At 58.3% G+C, this 23930-nt stretch overlaps 1 protein-coding gene across 1 annotated transcript in view; it reads left to right on the top strand.

The window, feature by feature from the left end:
* The first annotated feature begins 19461 nt into the window (after nucleotides 1–19461).
* Nucleotides 19462–23930, top strand: part of MGAT3 (beta-1,4-mannosyl-glycoprotein 4-beta-N-acetylglucosaminyltransferase) — a 44121-nt gene continuing 39652 nt past the window's right edge. The window contains exon 1 of the mRNA XM_081309742.1: nucleotides 19462–19656. The gene's annotated coding sequence lies outside the window, so the exon portion shown is untranslated. The remainder of the gene's footprint in view (nucleotides 19657–23930) is intronic.

Genomic DNA, 23930 nt, shown 5'->3' on the forward strand with positions numbered 1-23930 from the left:
CCTGAGACCACTGGGGTCTGGAAAAGTTTTAAGAACAGGCCAAAAGAGACTGGAGAGGGAGGCAAGGGAGGTGCCCACAGGGGCCCTTTGTGACCTCCCGGGGTTTGCAGGCTATATCTCCACAGGTGCCCGCCACTCTGTTCTGCAGCACAAAGCACAAGACGGGGCTGCAGTTGGAGGGCGCAGAGAAAGGAGGACTGGGTGAAGGAAGCCACTGGGGGCCCAGCAGAATGGGCACTGAGGCCAGGCCAGGGGAGCCTCCAGCTGACAGGGTCCGGGAAGCTTCCCAGAGCAGGCGGGCGCTGCACCAGGGCTGGGCACTGCTGGAGGCTGGTCTTGTCCTGACCAGGCTGCTAAGTTGGCAGGCGGAACACAGGAATTTCTCTCTCATTAAAATGACAGAAGAGAGGGCTGGGCTATAGCTCAGTTGGTAGAGTGCTTGCCTCCCATGCACAAGGCCCTGGGTTCAATCCCTAGCACCACAAAATAAATAAATAAATAAATAAATAAATAAATAAATAAATAAATAAATAAATAAATGGACAGAAGAGGACAAGCACTCTCCCTCTCCCTTCTTTCCTTCCCTCCTGGTTAAACCCACAAGGAGGTCTGCTCAGTAGTAGAGCACTTGCCCAGCATGCCTGAAGGCCCTGGCTCCTCCCCAGAATAGGAAACAAAACAGCAACCACAAACAAATCAAAACAAAAAACTCTTAAGAATTGAACAGTGGGTGGGGTGAGCTGAGCAATAGAGAACACCCCCCTTCTTTTTTTTTCTGGTACCTGGTATTGAATGCAGGGCACTTCACCACTGATCCATATCCCCAACCCTTTTTATTTATTTACTGACTTATTTATTTTGAGACAAGGTCTTGCTAAATTGCTGAGTCTGGCCTTAAACTTGTAATCCTCCTGCCTCAGCCTCCTGAGTCACTGGGATCATAGGCGTGTGCCTGGCCATCCACATGATTTCTGAAGCTGGGAAGTAGATGTAAAGAGGCAGCTGCCTGGGCGGGCTGTGGATCTGTGGCAGAGCACCCGCCAGCATGCGTGGGGCCCTGGGGCCCATCCCCAGCAGCACAACAACAACAACAACAAAAAACAAATAGTGGTGGAACGCTTGCCTACCATGTGTGAGGCCCTGGGTTCAATTCTCAGCACCGCATATAAATAAAGGTCCATCAACAAATAAAAACATTTTTTTAAAAGCCTTTAAATAAAAAAAAAATCCAAATAAAAAAAATAAAGGTGTTGTGTCCCTCTACAACTAAAAAATGTATTAAAAAAAAAAAAAGGCAACTGGCCAGGTGCCGAGGCACACACCTGTAATCCCAGCAGCTCAGAAGGGCCGAGGCAGGAGGATCATGAGTTCAAAGCCAACCTCAGCAACAGTGAGCAAAAGCAACTCAGTGAGACCCTGTCTCTAACTAAAATACAAAGGAGGGGCTGGGGATACAGCTCAGTGGGTAGAGGGCTTGCCTTGCATGCACAAGGCCCTGGATTCGATCCCCAGCAACCACAAAAAGAAAAAGAAAAAAAAAATTTAGGGCTGGGGATATGGATCAGTGGCTGAATGCCCCTGAGTTTAATCCCTGGTACTCCCATGCCCCATAAAAAGAGGCAACTGACTTAGGGACACTGAAAAGCTATATCCCAAGTGTTCAGGGTAGCAGCTGAGTCACCAGTGGGCAGCCAGGCCTACACCCTCCAGGAAGGACATGAGAGATGCCCAACAAGTGCTCCCACACCTTACCTCACTGAAGTCAAGTGTCTGTCCTCACACTCTTAGGAACCAGCTGACCTTGGCAACTTGGAACTTTGATAAATAAGGTAAATGTTAAAAAGACAGAAGGAGCCAGCCATTGCTGTGTGAGCCTCAATTCTACTCCTAAGAAATGAAAACACGCATCCATACATAAACTATACAAGAAAGTTCACAGCAGCGTTACCCATAATAGCCAAAAGGAGGAAACAATCCACACATTCATCAACAGATCAAGGGGTAAACACATTGCAGTATGTCCATACAATGGAATATTATTCAGCTGTGCAAAGGAATGAACGTTTTCATGCCTTACAGTGTGAACAAACCTTAGAAACCTCATGCTCACTGCCCGGTATCGTGGCATACAACTGTAATCTCAGCGATTCAAGAGGCTGAGGCAGGAGGATCACAAGTCCTAGGCCAGCCTCAGCAATTTAGCAAGACTGTCTCAAAAATAAAAAGGGGTGGTAGAAAACCCCCAGGTTCAATCCCCTGTACCCACAAAACAAAACAAAAGCATCATGCTCAGTGACAGAAGCCAGACACAGAAGGCCACGTGTTCTATGATTCCCTTGAAAGGAAACGTTCAGAAGAGGCAAATCCTAGGGATGGAAAACACTGCAGTGTTTGCCTGGGGCGGAGGCAGGATGGAACCAGCGGGGACCTCGTGTTCTCTGTTTGCCACGTCGGCAGAATCTGGCCGCCTTCTGCTCCTACAGAACATTCCCACAAGGCCGGCCACCCTCTGGGGCTGCTTGGCCACGGGGTTCAAGGTCACCCCACTGGATGGTACAGCTCCAGACTGTTTCCAACAGAGTCTGGACATCATCTGAAGAGTGTGAGGGGGCTGGGGATGTGGCTCAAGCGGTAGCGCGCTCGCCTGGCATGCGTGCGGCCCGGGTTCGATCCTCAGCACCACATACCAACAAAGATGTTGTGTCCGCCGAGAACTAAAAAATAAATATTAAAAATTCTCTCTCTCTCTCTCTCTCTCTCTCTCTCTCTCTCTCCTCTCTCACTCTCTCTTAAAAAAAAAAGAGTGTGAGGATTTTTTAACTTGATGGATTTTTTGAGTCTATAAATTAAAACCATATTGACTATAATCCCATTTAAGATCATGTAAATAAGCACCTTAAAAATGTCCTAAATAAAAAACCGACTTCCCTCTGGACCCCACAATTCTTCTTTGGGGTACACATCTCAAAGATTTGAAAGCGAAGACTTCAGCAGATGCTCCCGGTGAGACTTGCCGGGGATTGTTCACCATGGCGGAAGGTGGGAATGGGCGCCACGGGGGATGGATAAGCCAGATGCGTCTGTCCAGACAGCAGAATGTCATTCAGAGAAAGAGGGTGGGCATCCTGCAAGGCCACAACCTGCATGAGCCTGAGACCCTGCCAAGGAAACGCGCCAGTCACGAAAGGGCAGATAGCACCTGGCTCACCACGTGTGAAGACCAAGGGCCAAGTTCATAGACCGAAAGTGCTCGAGGAGAGGAGGACATGGATCTCGAGACGGGCAGAGGTGACCAGTGGAACACGCTCAATGCCCCCAGGCTGTGTTCTCCCCGCCCCAGGCCACACCCTCGAAAGTGGCCAACATGGTACTCGTGCTGTGTATATCCACCACAGTCTTTTTGTTTATATTTGTGCTTATTCAACACTGGAGATTGATCCCAGAGTCCCTTTTTCACTAAGCCACATCTCCAGCCATATTTTGTATTTTATTTAGAGACAGGATCTCGCCGAGGTGCTTAGCGCCTGGGTTTTGCTGGAGGTTGGCTTTGAACTTGCCATCCTCCGGGCTCAGCCTTTTCCTCCTACCTCAGCCTCCCCAGTTGCCGGGATTCCAGGCGTGCGCCAAGCTTGGCCACCACAGTTAAAAACTGTCCTCCTGCTCAGTGTGTTAGGGTTGGTGTTGACCAGGGCACTGGGACCTTGTAGTCACTAGAGGTGGATCAGAAAAGACGGGGAAGACTTAGTGCCCAGCTGAGGTGCCCGGAATGGCCCTGTACTGTCAGGCACTATGTCGGCCAACGGTTCACAGGGTGGCTGGACACAGGAGGGGACAGGGAGAAGCGGGGCCATGGTGGCCAAGGCCACCTGGCCCTGGAGACCCAAGCCCTCCTGGGCTCCTGAACTCCTGCCTGTCGTGAGCAGGGAAGCCTCTTCCTGCTGCCAATCTGGATTTGGATTGGTTCCGATGCCTCCTCTATATTCCTTTGTAAATTTGCTTAGCGTCGGAGGCCAGCTGCACACAGCTGTTTCTACCTGGCTCAGCGTCTGCACATATTTAAGAAACATCCTAATAAAAATGACTGAGGACCACCCCAGGCTACATGAGAAGGAAGCTCAGGCATCACTGGGTGGTGAGTCATGCTGTGGTTTGGCTTCTGGTATCTTCCTTTGAAGCGAGGTCATCTGTGTCCCCAGGGGTTGCATCCAGGGCCAGTCTCAGAACTGTTTCCTGAGTGAAGCCAGTGAGGGAGGGGGTGAGTGGAGGAGCAGGGGGAGGAGGAGCTCATCCCAGGGGAGGGGAATCAGGGAAGGCTTCCTGGAGGAGGCCTGCATCCCGGCCTTGGGGGAGCAAGAGATGAAGGTGGAATGGCATATCCAGGGGGGCCGCAGCCCCAGTGCAGGGAGGGTTGAGGGCACCTGGCTCTGCCCCCATTATGTCACACCTGGAACCCAGACTCTGAGCCCGGTTTGCAGGTTTGCAGGGGTGGGTAGCCAAGGGGCAGCCTAGCCCCTCAGAGCCCCTAGAGTCAGTGCCCCACCCCTTCCTGCCCCAGCCTCCACAGAGTGCCTGGACCTGTTGGCCTCTCCTCCTTTCTAGCCTGCACCCCTGGCCCAGGCCCCTTAGTCACACCTCTCGCTACCCAGCGGCCCCCATGGGCCTCCCCTCTGCCAGTCTTGTCCATCTGACCTGCATCTCCAGGAACGGCCAGTGGACGCCGACTCACTCCTTTGGCAAATACGCATTGAGCACCTAGTATGTGCCCGGGGAGAGGAAGCCAGCACAAGAGAAATGGTGCCCGTATCACACCCAGCCAGTGGCCAGGGCAGCAGGGGAAGACAGGCGAGGGAGGAAGGGCGCTCGGGAACCTCTGTGCCCTCAGAGGCCTGGCCCCAGGCCTCCTGGGAATGCCAGCCCTGCCCCGTGTGACCCCTCAGCCTCTGTCAGCTGTCAGGTCTGCACACAGCCCAGTTGCCTGGGCCGGACCTCGGCCCGACTCAGTCCCCACAGAGGATGGGGTGGCTGCGTGATCTGGAGCAGGTCAGTCTCCAGGGGGTGTGGAGAGCAGAAACGCTTCGGGGGTCACAGGATCCCCAACCCTTCTGGGAGGCTGAGGGACCCCATTTATAAACAGCCCCTCTCCTGTCCCCAAGCAAGAATGCAATTGCCCACGCGCCACGAGTCCAGTACCAGAGGTCCCCTCCTGCGGTTTCAGGGGCTGCCATGGGATCATCAGTGCCTCCTCTTGTCCCCAGGTCCCAGACACCAGCAGACCTGGGAGTGTGGAGGGACCCGCAAGGCAGAAGCAAGCCAGGGTCCCCGGGCAGAGACACCTGCTCAAGCCACGTGGGGCCCCGATGTCCGGCTCAGGGCTGGCGCCAGGCACCTGCTGGGGCCAGGCTTCCCCGTCACCTGTGACGTGGAGGTGGCCCCTCCAAGGTGGGGGGAGCAGGTCATGGGAGGAGATCGCACACCCTCTTCTACTGGAATCAAGGGTTAAAAGTCGGTGGCTGAGGAGCAGTGGCCACCTCCGCTCTCCCTTAAGCCCCAGGGAAGGAGACGCCATTTCCGGGAGCTGCTGAGATCAGATCAGAGCCAGGTGCCAGGCTCAGCCCTTTCCTGCTGTGTGACTTAGGCAGGTGGGACCCCCCTTGGGCCTGTTGGCTGTGTCTTGAAGAGAGGCAGAGCCCCCTGCCCCATTACAGTCCGCCAGCAAAGGTCACAGGGGACACAAAAACTTATCTCTATCTTCTTAGGGACTTTTGATAGGACATGAAAATTAAACTGTTATAAGACAGAGAAGAGAAGAACATGCACATTTATTTAATATAAATTTTAGCACATACAGGAGCCCTCAAGAGGAAAGGAAGACCCAGGGAAGTCAGGAAACGGGTGGGGAGGCAAAGGAAGGATTAGAATATTCAACGAGGTCCGCAGAGAACCTCTCAGTCTGGGGTGGGGGGATGTGGGATGGGGTCCAGTGGCCCAGTGGTACCACACTAGCTGAGCATCCGTGAGGCACTGAGTTCCATCATCAGCAACACACACACACACACACACACACACACACACACACACACACACAGCTGTGGTGCCTTCACAGCAACTCATGAGACTGAGGTAGGAGGACAGCCGGGGGCAACTTGGTGAGCCCTTGTCTCAAGTTAAAAAATAAAAAGGACTGGAGATATGGCTCGGGCTTGAGCGCTTGCCTAGCATGTGCAAAGGCCCTGGGTTCCATCCCCAGCAGTGGAAGCAAAAGAAACCTCTTGATCCCAACTTCCTGCCTGGAAGGTGAGCATGGTCCTTCCTGGTGGTGCACAGAGGACATCTTGCACATGGAATTTCATCTGTTTTCAGGAGGAAAAAGGAGAGGCTCAGAGAGTCTTGCACCTTCTGTTTAAGGGCCTTTAGCCCCAAATAATTCTTAAAATGAGGGGCTGGGGATGTGGCTCAAGCGGTGGCGTGCTGGCCTGGCATGCGTGCGGCCCGGGTTCGATCCTCAGCACCACATACCAACAAAGATGTTGTGTCCGCCAAGAACTAAAAAATAAATATTAAAAAAATTCTCTCTCTCTCTCCCCCACCCCAATCTCTCACTCTCTCTAAAAAAAAAAAAAAATTCTTAAAGTGACATCTCTGGGGAAGGCCTGTTCTGTCACTCTTCAGGATGTACCACCAAGGGCAGAGGCTAGAGAGGCCTCTGGCTGGGTGGGCCCCCAGGGGTCAGCCCCAGGACCTGGCTGCCCTGAACCCTGCTAGTGGATGACAGGGTCTTGCTTGGGTCTTGTCTGCTGCAGAGGTGACCAAGATAAGGGGGCTGGCGAGCAGTGGGCAGTGTCCAGGCCAAGCAGGAGGGTCTAGGGTGGGCTCTGGGGGGAGAACCATGCCCAGGCGCGGGGGATGGAGCGGGCAGTGGGAAGCAGGCCCTGCGGAGGGCAGACCACGCAGCGCCGTGGCGGTTTCCAGGGGTCTTGGTGACCTCCAGTCCCCACGGGCCTCAGATGAACCTACCACTGACTTACAAAGGACGTGCTTGCTGGCCAAGCGGACATGTGTCCCCAGGCCCCACTGAGCCCCTCTGTAGAAATTTAGTCCCACAACCCTTCTGGGTGGGCTGAGCACCCCGAATTTCTGGCAGTTCCTCAAACTGGAGAGCCTGACGTGAGGGGTGGGAGCAGGACTTGGCCCAGGGGAGAGATGGCCGGCGGCCATCCTCTTGCTGTGTGGCCCGGGGCGTGGCGCCCACTTCTCTGGGCTCTGGGGACACTGGGCTCCTGAGGGTTCTCAGGAATGTGGCTGATGGGGGAAGGCGTCACCCCTCCCCATGACAAGCACGTGGCTCCTTGAGCCAAGCTCTTGGTCACCTTGCCAGAGAGTGACAGGCATGGGCAGCAGAGCTGGGGGGGAGGGGAAGAGACACGGGGTGGACACTGTGCCACTCTCCAGTTAGCCTTGGCAGGTGGCCCTGCTCATCTTCCCCTCCCCTAGAGCAGGGGAGGACTAAGGTCAGGTAAAAGGAGGACAGACCCAGGGCCACCAGACCTGCCAGGCCTGGGCTGGGGTCCAGCTCTGCCCAAATTCTGTGACCGCGGGGAAGTCACTTATCCCTCAGCCTCCCGCCTGGGGCTGGAGGAGGCTCAGACGTGGCGCAGGGCGGATGTCACTCAGCAGTGGCCTGTCGAACGGGGATGTCCATAGCTCCCTGGGGCCAGCTGGGAAGGGGTCCACCTGCTTCCGTCCTGGGGCCTTTTACCTTAGAAGACCCAATCCCAGGAGCCCGATGGCTTCCCTGAGCGGGGAGAGAAAGACCCCCTTCCCCCCGCTCCATCTGCCTGGCTCAGCTGACGAAAAGCAGCCACCATGGCTGGGCAGAGCGGTGACAGGAAGAGGCCACCCTCCCGTGGGGTGGGGACCCTCCAGGGAGCCCCAGTGCCCACCCCCTAGCAGCAGTGAAAACGGCGCCTGCCCTTAGCCCTTCTAGTAGCAGAAGCGGGACTGGGACCTGTCTCTGCAGCACGCAGGGCAGGACAGCTGGGCCCTGTCCCTGGGGGTCTCCAGGGCTGCTGCTTCCTCGGTGGCCTCTCTCCCCAGCACCAGGGCCATCAGGTTTCCTTCTGCGACCTCCGGCTTCCACACGGGAGGACAGGGACACTGCAAGGTCTCCTGAGGCCCAGGCCTGGAAATTTCCAGGTCACTTCCTCTATTGGCCAAGGCGAGTCACAGGCCAGCACACATTCCAGAGGAGGGGGACTGGGAGGCGTGGGCTGTGGCTGCGAGGGGGGACGGGCAGCGCCACCTTGGCAGACTCTTTCACCCGTGGGTACCCACCTCGGAGGCAGAGTGGGGACACAGAGGGCTGCCAAGGGGCTCCTGGGCGACAGGGTGGAGGGTGGGTGTGCCCGTGAATGCTGAGGCGGGGCCCGCGGCAGGCGCTGGGTGCTCAGCTGGCCGGGCCGGCCCTTTCTCCCAGGCCTCAGGGCCTTTGTCTTCCTGGGCCACTGTCACCCTGCTTCCCGCCCAAGGGTGAACCGCCAGGCCCCAGCGAGGAATGAGGCTGGGCCTGCTCCTCCTGTTGGGGGTCACTCAGTGGGCCCTGCCTGTCCTCTCAGGCCTGCCCCTCCCTGCCTTGGGCCTCCGTGACCCTGAGAACCTTCCTCCCCTGCCCCTCCCTGGCCGCACCCTGTTACAGGTTCTGAGAAAAAGTGCAAGGATAATGACGTTAATGATTTTTTTTTTTTTTTTTTTTTACAAATACAGAGACAGATGAGGCGGGTCTCCTGTGAGGATCTTTTTTTTTTTTTTTTTTTTTTTTTTTTTTTTTTTTTAAGAGAGAGGAAAGGGGGAGAGAGAGAGATAATTTATTTATTTATTTTAGTTCTCGGCGGACACAACATCTTTGTTGGTATGTGGTGCTGAGGATCGAACCCGGGCCGCACGCATGCCAGGCGAGCGCGCTGCCGCTTGAGCCACATCCCCAGCCCCGTTAATGATGTTGATGGTCTCTGGGGAGGGTGGGGTGGGTGGAGGGTCCTTCTTCCTCCTCCACCCTTAGGAAGTCCCAGGAAGTCTCAGTGGCCACCCTACCCAGGATGCACCTGGCTTTATAGGCAGGAGGAGATAGGCACCGAGAGGTCAGGTAACTTGCCTGAGGTCACAGTTGGGGAATTCGGGATTTGGGCCGGGGTGGCCGCTCTGCCCCCCACCCCTTCTGGTGTCTTGGCAGTGTGGGAAGAGCCAGCCAGCTGTGGTCAGTGCCTCTCAGTGGCTCTGATCACTATCACACACTGTCACCATCCTGGATCCTCCGGGCCCTCTCCGCTCTCCTCCCTGTCCATGCGGCTCCCAGGTGCAGGCCAGTGGTGTTGGGGGCCGCCCTCACCACCAGCCGCGTCTAGAACGTTTTCATCTTTAGAAACAGACTCTGCGCCCATCAAACCCCAGCCCCTGCCCCACACCCCCAGTGGCCTCTGGCCGCTGTCCTGCTGTCTGTCCTGTCTGTCTGTGGAGTTGCTCGGGGCCTCACTGCGGTGGAGGCCTGCGGCTCCGCCCTTTTCTGATTGGCTCATTCCGCTTGGCACCACCCCAGGCTCACCCGACCCGGGCAGTGACAGACGCCCTTCTTTTTAAGGCCAACGTCCCACCGCGTGGACATGCGACTTCTCTGGACGGCTGGCTTGCCTCCATCTTTGGCGTTTGAGTGGCGCAGCCGTGAACATGGCGCCCTGCTTTCCTTTCTTTTGGTGTAGGTGGGGACTTGCCGGGTCCTGTGCCAACTCTTACGTTTGGTGGCTTCCCGGGGGCCATTGCGCGGTTCGACGTCCCTACCTGTGGCGCACGGGGGCTCCTGGCCCTCCAGCACCCAGTTTGACTCCATCCCGGGCACCAGGTTGGCCGCTGCCGCAGGCGCCTGGCAGGATGGGCGAGGAGCCAGCAGAAATCAAACAGCTCCAGCGCGGGTGGCCGGGGCAGGGTGTCCTTGCCACAGGTGGGCCCCAGAGCCGGCTTGCCGGGTCCCCACAGTGGTCACTGAGCCCTTGGCCCTGCTCTACCAGGGCAAGGAAGATGCCCGAGGCCAGCCTGGGGGACACATGGCACCTGGTAGGGCTCAGGCCTGGGGAGAGTCAGGCCCTGGGGTAGGAAGCTTCCTGTCACAGGGTCCCTAACGTGACCTGCTGTGTGGCCTCTGCCACACACCCTGCCTTTCCTGGGCTCAGGGTTCCCTTCCCCTCCCTGGGTTGACAGTCACTGGGGGCACAAGGCTTGAGGACTGGCTTTATGAACTTGGACGCTCCCAGCTCCTCCGAGGAATCCCCAAACAAGCTGCTCAGTGTCCAGGTGACTCTCGGCAGATCAAGGGGCCTGGCCCCAACTCCTGGAGCCCACCCCTGCTCTCTCCACACCCCGCTCAGGCCTTCGGGAGGTAGGTGTAAGGACAGCAGGCCCAGAAGTCCCTGGTCCCATGCTGAGGTGTTGGTGCTGTATCCTTCGAGGGAAGGTGCCAGAGGCAGGGTGTCCCTTCTGCAGAGCCTCTGAAGGTCCCACGGACCCAGACTCTGCAGCCCCAATCTTGGCTGGGGGCGGGGTGTCCATCATTCTCAAGGGTGGCAGCACAGTGCCACAGGAGTGGTCAAGTGTGGGTCCTTGGTGCCATAGTCCTGCTGAGTGGTCATGGTGCTGGGGTCCTATCCTAGCGGCTTCCTGTGGCTCTGAACAGGCCAACCTCCCTGAACCCCATTTCCTCACTGGTGTAATGGGGTACTCCAACTCAGGAGCTGCCAAAGAGCTTCCCAACTAGACTTCATGACCCTAAATCCCCAGAAGGAGGGGGACCCTGAGCAGCCCGTCTCTGGGCAACACCCACAGAGTAGTAGCAGTAGTGGCACTGGATGCGCGTGCACCCATTCCGTCCCTGCCACAGCTGCTCCAGGTTCCCCTTCCACAGATGAGGAAACTGAGGCACAGAGAGGTTGAAAGATCGGCCCAAACATAAATAACAACAGAATTTGAAAGCTTTCGTTTTTTGCAGTACTAGGGGTTGAACCCAGGAGCCCTCTACCACTGAACTGTACCCCGAGATGTTTTTATTTTATTTTGGGACAGAGTCTCCCTAAGTTGTCCAGACTGGCCTTAAACTGGCGGTCCTCCTGCCTCAGCCTCCCCGCAGGGTGCCTAGAACCTGGGCAGGGAAGTAAGTGGTGAGAGAGCTGCCGGGTTCCTGAGGAGGACCTGGTCCCATGGCAGGTTCTAGGCAGCCAGAGCTGCCCCATCAACAGGAGCTGGCAGAGCGGCAAGGGGGTTGGGGAGGAGATGGCCTTGAGCCCTGAGAGCCTGGCAGTTCTGCTGCCTCCGGGAAGGTCATGCAGAGCCCCTGCTTCTAGCTCAGGCCCCCAGCAGGCAAGTCGCCTTCTCCTGCTGCAGGTCAGATTCCAGGGGCGAGTTTCTCTCTTCCAGTTCCACCCACAGGCCTGACTCCGCTGGACACCAGACCCTTGCCCGGGGTCCTGCAGCAGCTCCCCAGCTCGTCTGAGTTTCCTGTCATCAGCTGGTCCAGAGAGACCGCTGGCCCGCGCCGGCCACCTCTGGGCCTGTCGTTCTCAGGCTCAGAAAAGATCATTTATAGCAGATGCTCTCAGGTCCCTTCCAGGCCTGGTCTGCACCCGCCTTCCTGTGTCCAGGGGAGTGTGTGGCCCAGTGTCCGGGCCTTGGAACCTGAAGCAGCCCAGGAACTGCAGCTGCATTAGGTGGACGGGCTGTGAGTCGGCGCTGGCTTGTGGCCCCACGTCTGTGTCACAAACCACCTTCACCCAAGCAGGCGAGGGGTGCGGCTGGAAGAGGAACCTGGAGGAGGGGGCTCTGGGGGGCTCATGCCACTGTCCTCGCGGTTCCCAGCCCTGCCCTCCCTGCCGTGACCCCGCGGAATACTGTCAGGGGAGGTGGGGGGGAGTGCCCCACCTGGTGTGTGGGTGTCCACTTTTCCTCTGGAAGAGTCCCCAGGCCAGAAGAAACCAGTTGGGGCCACTGGTGTGACTCAGCCCGTTCCCCTGGGGCATCCAGCCTCATTCTGCAGGCCACGTGCCTGGGCCAGCGTGGACAGTAGTTTTTGCTCCTTGCTCAGGGGACCTTGGGAGTGTCTAGTTACTGGCTTCTGCTTGGGGACTGCATCCAGCCTGCAGCACCTGGGCATATTGGAGCTCACAAGGGTGCAAGCCTGAAAGACCTCCCTCGTCCCATCCCTGCGTGACCCACCCCTCCGCTAAAGGCACTTGGTGCTGATCCTCAGCCAGACGCTGCCCGATCCTAAGGGCCTGGGGGAAATGCTGGCCCACTCCTTGGTCCCTGTGTTAGCTTTTTCACTGCTGTGACCAAAAGACCCAGCAAGAACAGTTTTAGAGGAGAAAAGTTCATTTGGGGGCTCACAGTTTCAGAGGCCTCAGCGCCTAGATGGCTGACTCCATTCCTCAGGGCCTGAGGTGATGCAGGATATCATGGAGGAGAGGGTGGTGGAGGACATCGGCTCCAGACAAGGGACCAAGGAGCAGAGAGAAGGAGCTCTGCTCACCAAGAACAGAAAGTATCTATAGCCCCAAGGCACGTCCCCAGCAACCCACCTCCTCCAGCCCGGCCACCTGCCCACAGTTCCCACCAAGTTAGTCTCTTCAGGGGACTAATACAGTGATTGGGTTAAGGCTCTCATGACCCCATCACTTCACCTCTAAGCCTTCTTGCATTGTCTTGCACAAGGGCTTTTGGGGGACACCTCATGTCTGAACCCTAAGAGTCCCTAAAGCAGACCACCCCTCCTCCCCTCTGCTGGCTCCTCCCTGCCCTGGTCCAGGCTCTCCTGGGGGTAGGGACAAGTTCGACTCATATTCACGCCCAGGATAGCCAGGAGTCCAGGGCCTGGCGTAAGCAAGGCACCCAGTAAATAAGCGAACACCCCCCATGCTCATCTTCCTCTCTGTGGGGTCGGCCACTTCTGGGTAGGTAGCTGGGCGGGGCCTGGCCCTGGTGGCCAGAGAGACCACTGACCCTGCGGGTGGGTAGAACTGGGAGAAGAGAGAAATTCACTCTGGAGTCCCAGACCCAGGTCCCAGTCCTAGCTCCCTCCCCTGGGGGCCCCACAGTGGAACATTTGGGGAAGACAGAGAGCCACGGCTGTGGTCACAGTGGGGTGTCGGAGACACAGTAGGTGCCTGAGTCTTCCGGGAGCTGTTGCCAGGACCCAGCTAAGAGGACAGCACATGGGTGTATCCTGTATACAAAAGGCTACAGTATCCCAGGTCACACTCAGGTGATGCGCAGCCACCCTGGCCTCACTCTGGGGACTTTCCAATGCAAAGGTGTCCCCTTGCCTGGAGGGCTGGCGCTCCTCTCCCTGGGCTCCTACCAGCCCGTGCCCCGGTACTAGACACTCCCAGCTGAGGGGTGTGCACCCCACATCACACCAGAGCCAAGGAGGGGGGTTCTGACGCACCTTACTGTGCAGCAGTATCTACCAAGCGCCTACTGGGTGCCAGGCTGAGCTCAGTGAGGGGTCAGCAGCAAAGGTCCCTGCCCTCCTATGGAGGCAGGCCGACAGGGAACTACAGTGAGCTGCCGGGCAGCTGGAAAGTGAGACCTGCCCGGAAGAGAAGGAAAGTGGGCAAAGGGACCAGGGAGGCTGCGCTCGGTCAGGGGTTGGGGGGGGGGAAGGAGGCCAGGATGTGAGGGAGGCTGCATCGAGGAGCTGTGGGCACCTGGGGAGAGCCGTCCAGGCCGAGGAAGCAGCTACGGGGGACCCGGGAAGCCAGCGTGCTGTGGCCGAGCCTTAGGGGCCCAGGGCAGCACCAGCCAGAGCAGGAGGCCCTGAGCCAAAGGACGCTGGCCTCATTCTGGGCAGGGTGGGAGCTGTGGCAGGTTTGAAGGAGGGAAGGCAAGGAGCTGGGTCCAGGATCACCCTGCTGCCTGGGGCCACTGAGGGTGTGGAGGTGGGGAGAGAGGCTCTGGGAGCCCTGGATCCCCTCTGGGAGGAGCCCAGGATTCCTCGCCTTGGTCCTGACCCCTTGGAAAATCGGAAAACAGCACGGAGCCTCCCCAGGGAGCATGCGCTGGGCAGGCCTGTGTCCACACGCAGGGATGGGTGTGCAACACACCAGTGTTCACAAGCTCACCTATGACCACATGCGCACGTGCGCCCTTACACGCGCACACACATAAACCCCGCCCTGGATCACACACAGTCACACATGCTCACAGACACTTGTGCCACACTCCTGGGGATTTTAAGAGATGCCTGCGGGACACCCTGGACCCCAGATAGCGGATCCTGTCCAGTCCACGGCCCCCGCTTGACGGTGAAACTGAGGCTTGCGAGAGGAAGGGACTCGCCCACGGTCACACAGATGGAGAGGGACTGGTCAGCAGGACTTGGCCAGACACCCAATCTGAAGCACCAGGGGTCCCTGCCTGAGGGTCCTCTGACCCCCAGCTTCATCTAGGAGCCAGCAGGAGCCCTTGTCATCCTTGTGTCCTGAGAGCCAAGAGCAAGCCAGGCAAGAGGCCAGGATTCCAGACAGAAGGTGCTCGGGTCCCAAGAAGGTCCCAGGCGGCCTGTGGTGGGCCAAGATGAAATTCTGAAGGAGCCTGGCGAGGTGGCCTTTGAACTGGGCCGGCAGGCTGGCTCGGGGCCTGGGCTGGGTGGAGAGAACAGGGAGAGGGCTGGAGGGACACTTTTGCCCCAAAGCGGCAAAGGCCTTGAGATGGATGGGAGCGAGGCCTCTGGAAGCCAGAAGTCCCTCAGGGCCCTTCAGAGAGGGGGCCATCTGAAGGACATTTTTCAGAAAAGCCTTCTGGGCGGGACTTACATATGTCAAGTGCCGAGAAGAGAAAAACTAGCTGCAGAAGCGGTCACTCCCGAGGGCTGTGGCTGTGTGACAAGGGGGGTAGGGGTTAGGGTTGGAGGTTGGGGGAGGGGAGGAGGCTGGATGACTTCACCCGACAGTTAACAGGGAAGAAAGGGACCCAGTATGTACTGGATGCCTGCCCACTGCTGCCCTGCCCCCTGTTCTCTGTGCCTCGGGCCCCGGATGCCATGGGGCAGCCCCCTCCATGCCCATGGGGGCAGACCACGCAACCAAGGCTTTGAGCACAGAGCCGGGCACGCAGGGAGGGTGGACTCCATTGGAGCCGGCTGCTGCCCACCACCTCCGTGCTCCCTGCCCCCAGTGGGCTCCCACTGCTGGTGGGCAAGGCATGGGTCAGTAGACCCCCACGGAGAGTGCGATGGCCAGGGAGGACCAGGGAATGCAGGTCCCCAGGCCAGGCAGCTGCTGCTGAAGGGATAACAGACCTGGCAATTGTTCCCAGAGCCCAACCAGCCCCAGGTGACAGGGGAGGGCAGGGCTGTAAGGCGACACCCTGGGGCTGGCTAATCTTGTACTCTGCCTCTCTGGCTCCCACGGACTCTGTCAGCCAGCCAGTCCCCAGGGGTGCGTGGCGGGAGGACCATCTGCCCAGCCCTGCCTTCCTGTCCTCACTAGGGACTGGAGAGGACGGAGAGGACTGTGTCACTGAGGTGGAGCCAGTGATCTTCCCATCCTACAGAAGAAGAAATGGAGGCTGCAGCACCCAGTGGAGCTGGGTCAGAACCAGGTCTCCACACCCTTCACTCGGCTGCTGCACCTGCTGCGTACCTACTACGTGCAGCCTCTATAAACGCCGGAGGGCAGAGGCTGAGAGGCGGCTGGGGGAGGAAGGAACTAGGATTCATTTTCCCCTGTGGCCAGCTCTCTCCGAGGCGGCCACGGGTGCCACAGGGCAGGAGCTGGGAGGGGCGAGGGTGGAGCCTGGTGTGCCAGGCTCTGCCAGGGGCTGGCTGTGTATGTCTCTTGTTATCTCTGAAGGGCTGGCAGAACTGCACTGGGGAGATGGAGGCGGTGGACTTTGGAGGCGGACTTTGGTATGGCTACACAGGGCTGGCTCCCACTTCCTCCCTGAGGCCTCCCAAGAAGCTTGGGAATCTGGAAAGGTCGGGAAAACAAAGACCCCAGTGGGGGAGGGGGGATGGAGAGCAGGCAGCAGGCCCCAGAACCCTCCTGAAGGGGCCAGCTCTGGGCAGGGCAGGGCAGTTCCACACTCAGCCAGCCACACAACTGCCACACAACTGCGAGTGGGTGGCGGGTGCCTCTCTGCATTTTATGAGCAGAGGCTAGAGGTCAGGTACATGCTGGTATTGTCTGTTTTGCATCTTGTTTAAAAACCAAAACAGACTTAGCTCAGTTATCCAGAGCACTTGCTTTGCATGCACGAGGCCCTGGGCTCCATTCTAGCCTGCAAATAACCAAACCAATTAATTGATTAATGCATTAATTTAATTAAAAACCTAAAAGGGAGTCAGCTGTAAGTGTGGTGGATTGGTTCTTGAGTGTTCTTGTTTGCACCAAGAACAATGCCTTGTCAGAGGTAAAGGCACACTGCTGTCATCCCAGCAACTTGAGAGGCTGAGGAAGGAGGATCATAAGTTTGAGGCCAGCCTAGATAACTTAGAGAGACACTGTCTCAAAATAAAAAAAATAAAAGGACAGGGGCTGCAGCTCAGGCTTAATGCTAGAGAGCCCTGGGCTCAAGCCCCCATAGTGAGGAAGGGGGAACAATGTCTTGAGGGTTACTTACAGGTCAACGGGGGGCGGTAGGGGCAGGGGCATGGCCTTCCTTTTTTTCGCTGGATGCTTTGGTAATATTTTTTAATATTTTTTTTTAGTTGTAGTTGGACACAATACCTTTATTTTATTTATTCATGTTTTATGTGGTGCTGAGCATCGAACCCAGTACCTCGCACATGCTAGGCAAGTGCTCTATGGCTGAGCCACCACCCCAGCCCAACAGTTTTTTGTTTCTTTTTTTGGTGGTGGTGGTGCTGGGGATTGAACCCAGGGCCTTGTGTATGCAAGGCAAGCAGTCTACCAACCGAGCTATATCCCCTTATGGTAATTTTCATAATTTTGTGTGTAGCTATAATCTATTCACCTGAACTCATTTTTTTTTTTTTTAATAAAAAGGCAGGGAGGGGCTGCAGAGGTAGCTCAGTGGTAGAATGGTTGCCCAGCAAGCAGGAGACACTGGGTTCCATCCCCAGCACCACAACAAACAAATAAACAAATATAATAAAGGACAAAAAGTCACATTTTTTTTTAGCTCAAGTTTTGCTCCAGTCCTCAGGGCACAGAGTCCTGGGAGAGCAGAGTTTGTCCTGGGAAGAAAGAGTACGTGCTAGGTGACAGATGAGCACTAGGGACACCCACCTGGAGCACGCTGACAAAGGGAGTAAAGAATGAGACCCTCCTATCTGGGGGTGAGCCCCAGTTTCAGTGCTTCTGTGCCCAGGTGAATCTTGGGGGACCAGCCTCCAGGCTTCTTTGATGACCAGAACGTGGCCCATGGAAATGTCAGATTAGGAACAGTGCCCCTTTCCCGGGGGACGCCAGTGTGGGAGGGGCAGAGATCCGGGCAAGGACCATGTCTGCCAGAAGCCAGGGATCTGGGGCAGAGGCAGCCCGCGAGCACCTGTGAGCAGTAGTGAGTGTTGGATGGGTGGTGGAGGGACACACAGAGTCCCCTGCAGACACAGGTAGGGGACAGAAGGCTGACATAGGGGCAGGGGAAACAGACTGGATCTGCATGAAGTGACGGATACCCCAGGCCGGGAAGTGGGGATGTTATCATGGGCTCAGAGAAGCACTCAGAGCAGTGGGGACCAGGAATGTCTTTTATATCCCCAACTGGTTGAGGGGACAAATGAAAAGAATAATGCTTCTGGACCCAGGAACATGATGCGAAATTCAAGTCTTAATATCCATAAATAAAGTCTTATTGGAAGGCAGCCCTGCTCCTTCCTTGACACATGGTCTATGGTTGATTTTATGTCCAATGGCTGAGTGGAACAGTTGTGACCGAGATCGTATGGCCAGCAAAGCCCAAGATATTTACAATCTGGCCCTTCCAGAAAATAGTTTGCCCACTCTTGGCTCAGAGGGAACCTCCAGGAGAGGACAGCAGTGTCTGTGTGCGGGGGAGAGGGGTGAGATGAGAGAAAGTGGCAGGGCCATGGCACCAGGACCTCCTTGTGCCTCACTAGACACTCAACTCAAACTGAGGGTAAGTGGGAGCCATGGAAGGGTCAGGGAGGAGAGTGACCTGCCCAGAAAATGCTGGAGAAGAGTCACTGGCTGCTTGGCAAAGACAAAGGAAAATGGACAAGGGAGCACCTGGAGCAGGAAGCCTGTCCTGAGAGAGCACCAAGGTTCTCCAGGACTTCTGCTGTGACACATCCTCAAAGGCGTCTCCCCATCCTTGGCAACACACCGGTGCTGAAGGCGCCTGGTAGGTACCCAGCAGGCAGTGCAAGCAGCATAGGTGGATGCCCTGCAGAACCCCGAGCCCAACAGAAACCACTGGAAGGGCAGGAATCACACAGAGGTCCCTTCTAGGAGCTGAGAGAGGTGTGTGGAGTCAGGGTGCAAAAGCCTGGGCGTCCAGAAACCACAAGGAGCAAGAGCAGAGGCTGCAGAGGGGAGCAAGGCCTGCCAGGCCCAGTGCCCCTGCAGGAAGGTCTCCCCAAGAAGTCACACAAGTGAGAGCAGCAAAGGCCGGCTCTGGGCATACTGGTGGGTGTAGAGGGTTGAGGGACAGGGGCCCTGGAACACGGCTACCACACCCAACCAGACAGCTGAGTAGACAAGGAGGTGACAGGCCCCACACGACACACACACCACAGGCCCAGCCTCTGCACAGAGTCACAGGTGCGTGTGCACTTAATCACAGCCTTTAGGGCCCGGCACAATCCTCAGCCCCGGCCCCAGAGTCCTCCCCTCACCGCATGTGCGCGAAATCACGGTCCAGGAACCAACGGTAACGCGGGTCTGCACATCCACACACACACAGGAACCGGACGGGCACACGCCGTGACTCAGACCCCAGTGCACCGCAGAACGCAGACACACACGTCCACGCACACTCGGAACCCGCCGCGCAGCCCCACGCGCACCCCCCACACGCACTCTGCCCGGCCCCGCCTCCCACCGCACACACACAACCGCACAGGACGCCCGGGCCGTGGGCCGGCGCACGCACGGTCACAGGCAGGGCGCGCGCACACTCACACACTTGATCCGAGCACACGCGGGAGGCGCGGAGCGCGGCACGATCTGCGGTCCCTGGCGCCCCCGGCCCGGCCCGGCGCGGCGAGCGGAGCCCGGAGGGAGCCCGGCGGGAGCGCGGGCGGGCGGGCGGGCGGGGAGGGGGCTGCGCGGGGCGGGGCGGGGGACGGGGCTGCCCGGGCCGGCGGGAGAGGCACCTCCGTGCGCAGCGCTCGGCCTCGCGCCGCGCCCCCCGCGCCGGTCAGCCCGCTGCGCCCCCGCCGCCGCCCCGGGGTGCAGCGAGCGGCCGCGCCGGGCCCGCGGGACGGGGTGGAGGTGGGGTGGGGGGCGGGGATCGGGGCCCGGCCGGGGCCGCGCCGCCTGCGATGCCGGGCGCCCGCCGCAGCCGCCGCCGCCGGAGCCCGGGATGGGGCGAGAGGCTGCGGCGGACGCCAGCATCTCCCCGCCGGGGGCCCCGGGGGCCGCGGAGCCGCCGCCGCCGCTGCTGCTGCCGCCGCTGCTGAGACCCAGCGGGCGATGGGTGAGTTGATCCTGGCGTCTGGGGACCCGCGCCGCAGCCCCGCAGCCCCGCGCCCCCGGCCCTCGCCTCCCGCGCCGCGCGGCGCCCCGGCTCCGCTCCCGCCGCCCCTCCCGGAGCGCGGCCTTCGGGGCGGGGGCCGGGGCGCGGGAGCCGGGGGCCGCGGCCGAGGTGGGGGCGAGATGCACCGAGGCTCCTCGCCCGCGCCCCCTCCCCCAACGCGGCTGCTCCGCGGAGCTCTCTGGGGCCGCAGGGCAGAACTGCGTCGCGGCCACCCCCTCCCCCGGCTGGGCGGGGGGCGTCCCGAGGCGCCGAGCTTGAGCCCTGCTTTGTGCGCCGCGGCCCCCCTACTCCGGCGCGGCGCGGGGCTCGGGTTGGAGGCCTCGGCGCCCGCCTTCCCTACCCCCCGACCCGGGGCTGCGGCGGCCGAGGCCCAGGCGCGCGCAGGGTGCTGGGCGGGTGCGGGGGCTGGGGCCATAGCGGCCAGTGGGGACCAGGCAGAGGCCAGGGGCAAACAGCCCCCATCCTTTCCAGAGGGGGAGGGGTGCTCCCGCTCTTTGCACTGCACTGCCCAGGGCGGAGGAGGGATCGTGGCTGGGGGAGGGCGCTATAAATATCTGCAAATAGTGAGTTCTGGAACCGCGGGTGTGGGGGGGAGCCAGCCCCGTTGTGTTTGTAGGGAGGGGTGCCTGAGCTGGGGTGCAACAAGGAGAGATGGGTAGCTCAGCCATCCCCAGTGGCCTGAGGTCAGATGACTCCAACCCTGAAAGGCACCCCAGAAAGGGTACTGGCAAGAGCGCTACTTCCCCGGGGGATTCCTCTGTGGTCCCCCTTTATTCCTGAGACAGACACCAGTACAGCTATGACTTGATGGGGGAGTCCTGGTGTGTCACCTGGAAGGGGTACAGTTAAAGGTCCAGACAGTGGGTCACACACGAGGATGCCGGGGACAGCAAGGCAATGCCTTCCCACACCGCAGGAATGTTCAGGCTACCCCGAGCTAAGGAGATAGGCTCAGGTCCTGGGAAAGTTTGAAAGAGGGGCTCCCAGCCCAAGGGGGTAAGAACTTCCAGGAGGAGAGGACAGGAATGTGAAAGGGCTTGTGGGGGGAGAAGGGCAGGAGGGATCTGGGCAGAGGCAATGACATGGGCGAGGCTCAGAGGCCTGAGTGCCTGGCCTGGGCTGTGCCGTGGAGGTGGGGCATGACAAGCCCCTTTGCTACCACAGAAGTGATGAGGAGGCAGGTGAGGCAGGGGGAGGGCAGAAGGGCTGGAGGACCAGGTGGAGTCAAGGTGACTGGCCATGCTTCATTTGGCACTGGTTCCTGAGGACAGCAGGGAGCTGAGATGACGCTGACCCGGAACAGACTGGCTCAGCGGCCCTGAGGTGCTGATGTGGGCAGGGCTGCTGGTGGACACTAGCCATCTCCTCTGTAGTTGCTGGCCCACCTCCAGGGAGTCGGCTTTCTGAGTCTTCATTTCCACCTCTGTCAAATGGGATTTCACAGGATTTTGGAGGGAGTTGAGTAAGATGTTGGGCGTGGGATGCCTGGCACCTGAGAAGTTTGGGAGATTGCTGGCCACCACATTGGTGTTATTACCTGTCAAATGAGGACATCTGAGGTCAGCTGTCAGGCCAGGCCAGAGCCCTCTAGCGCAGGCAGGTGGGCTGGATGGGAATGGGAGGCAGCTGAGCGCGGAGCTCAGTGTCCAGTCCTCAGGTAACCCTGGGAGGAGATATGGGGCAGCGGCAGGGTGGTCTGCAGACCCACACCTCTGCCATCTCACAGCCGGATGTTTGGAGTATACCGCTCTGTTTCCACATCCTCATAATGTACCCCGATTTCCACAAGGACTAGTGCTCCCTTCCAGAAGTTTCTTCTGACATTTGGGCCAAGAAGCACAGTGCCTTCAGGCAAGGAGTCCTGTGCTGGGTCGAGAAGACACAGGCCATTCTCAGGATATTGGCATCTAGTTGGTGGTAGATCCCCCCAGGCACCCTCTGTCTGCCCAGGGTGGTGCTGGCTGCCTGGGTCAGGGGGAGTTGCTAAGAGTAGATTCCAGATCCATCGTCCTGGTTCAAATCCTGCTCACACCACTTCTTACTGTGTGACTCTGCATCTCTGTTCCTCAGTTGCCTTGTCTGTAAAATGGGGATGGTGCGCTCTATTACCAGTTGAACAGGCTGGTTGGTGTGTTTTCCGCTGGCATGTGCTTCTCCACCTTCAGAGTGAGCCTCCTGCTTTGCCCTTGGCAGAGGACTGTTCCCTTCCCTTCTGACTGTGGCCCTATGGCCTTTTCTGAATTGTTGCCCCAGCAGCAGGCAATGGTATGTTCTCTGAGAAGATAAAATCCGCCCAGTTAGTGCTGACTGATTCCCATGCTGTACATCTTCCCTGTGTGGCTTAACAAGAGTCTCCTAATGGGAGGTGGTGCATGCCAGCTTCAGCATCCAGGCATTCAGTAGGTGCTTAATAATGATGGTTGAACATGGAGAGAAGACCCCAGGTACCATTGGTCAGATAGACTCAGGGGAGCTAGAGCCAGGAGATACTGTAGGTGAGGGGCTTGCAAGGGAGGTGTGGATGGGCCCGAGAGCTGGGGACGAGTGGCCACCCCCAACAGCCTGCCGTGGGATGGGGCAGGCACAGTTTGAGAGTCTTCCTTTTATGAGACCTTCCAAACCTTTTAACCTGCCTTAACCTTGACCTTGGCCTTGGGTTTTGCACAGAATGGCCCAGCTGGACCCCATGCTTTAGCTTAACAGAGCTCTGAGCTGAGATCCAAACAGACCCACACCAGTTCCTATCCTTGAATATCTGTTCCGCTCCTCGCTCTTCTCTGTCCCTTAAGACTCTGTCACCCCTCAGAAGTTTCTTCATATGCCTCCTCTGAGCTGCCAGCCTCCACCCCAGGATCAGACAGACCTTCTCCCCACTGCTGTTGCCACCAGCCACACAACCCCTTAGATATGCACATGTCTGCCCATGAAATATTAATAACTGTCATTTATTGGGTCCTCTGCAGAGGGGACACTGAGGCACAGCTTCTTGTTGGCACTCACCCACCCTTTCCAAGGCAGCTTGGGCATGGCTGGCTCAGGGACCCCTTGTGAGTCAGGTCCCCTTGCTGAAGCCCCCCAGAGCACATGCTCATTTCTCTGACAGGCTTATTGTTCCCCTGATGAGTGACAGTGACGGATGTACCAGGTGCATGAATGAATGAATCCATGGGTGAATGAGCGATTCTTGGCCCAGGCCCTGCTGTCCAGGCCTTACACCCCCTGCTCCTCCCCTGGTGGGTGGACTGACCCTTCAGAGGGCAGCTTTGCACTGGAGGGGGATGGCCCCCGGGAGCTGGCTTGGCAGGGATTCCTGCCCCAACCTCCCAGAAGGGGACAGGGAGCACTTCTGGTGGAAGGCCTGGGACCCTCTCCCGTGGTCTGGAACCGGGCTGGCCAGGGGCCACGCCTCTCCTGTAGCCCAGGAAGCTACCATGATCCTCCAGGACTTCCCTGTGCTGCCTGAAGTGGAAATTCCTCCTCGGCTCACTTATTTTCATCTTTTCTATAAAAATAAAATTGGAACAATAGAAATCGCTCATGCACCTAATTACTCTGTTGTTTTATGGACTCAGGGCTTATTGGGCTCAAAACTTGCCACTGAAGTGGGCTCCCCACGGGGGAGGGGGGGCCAGGACGGAAGGCTGGATCTGGCAGAGACCTGCGGGGCTCCTCAGGCCTGTCCTCTTGCTGCCCTGTCCAGGCAAACTGAACTTTCCAGAAGGAACAGTGCAGGGTCTGAGCAAGGGCGGGTGACGCTGGTGGGCTCTGGGCTTCTGGCTGGCAGAGTCTTGATGGGCGAGATAGGCTTTCTAGGTGGTTCTCTCCATCCCCACCTCCAAGACACAAAGACTTGCTGCTGTTTGTTGAGTACTCAATACGTGCAGGGCAAGGGCCAGGCACTTTGTGTGCTCTAACCCAGTGACTCTCCATAACTTCCTGGGCATGGATCCTGTTGTTATCATCCCTGGACAGTTGGGAGGAACCTGGAGTTGGGGGTTCATAGCCAGGAAGTGGCAGGGCTGGGATTGCATTCAAACCCTAGGACCCCAGAGCCGTCAGGGCTGCCCATTTGGGCCCCTTGGTCACCCAGACCTGCCCTTTCCCCATGGGATCCCAGCAGGGGGCCTGCCCTTGCACCCCCAAGGCAGCTGCCTCCTGGCTTCCTGGCCTCAGGCAGCCTCCTTTAACAGCAGGCCTCCTTCCTGTTGTCCTGG

Source organism: Spermophilus citellus, assembly GCF_964194105.1.
Source record: "Spermophilus citellus genome assembly, chromosome: 10".
Classification (NCBI taxonomy): Eukaryota; Metazoa; Chordata; class Mammalia; order Rodentia; family Sciuridae; genus Spermophilus; species Spermophilus citellus.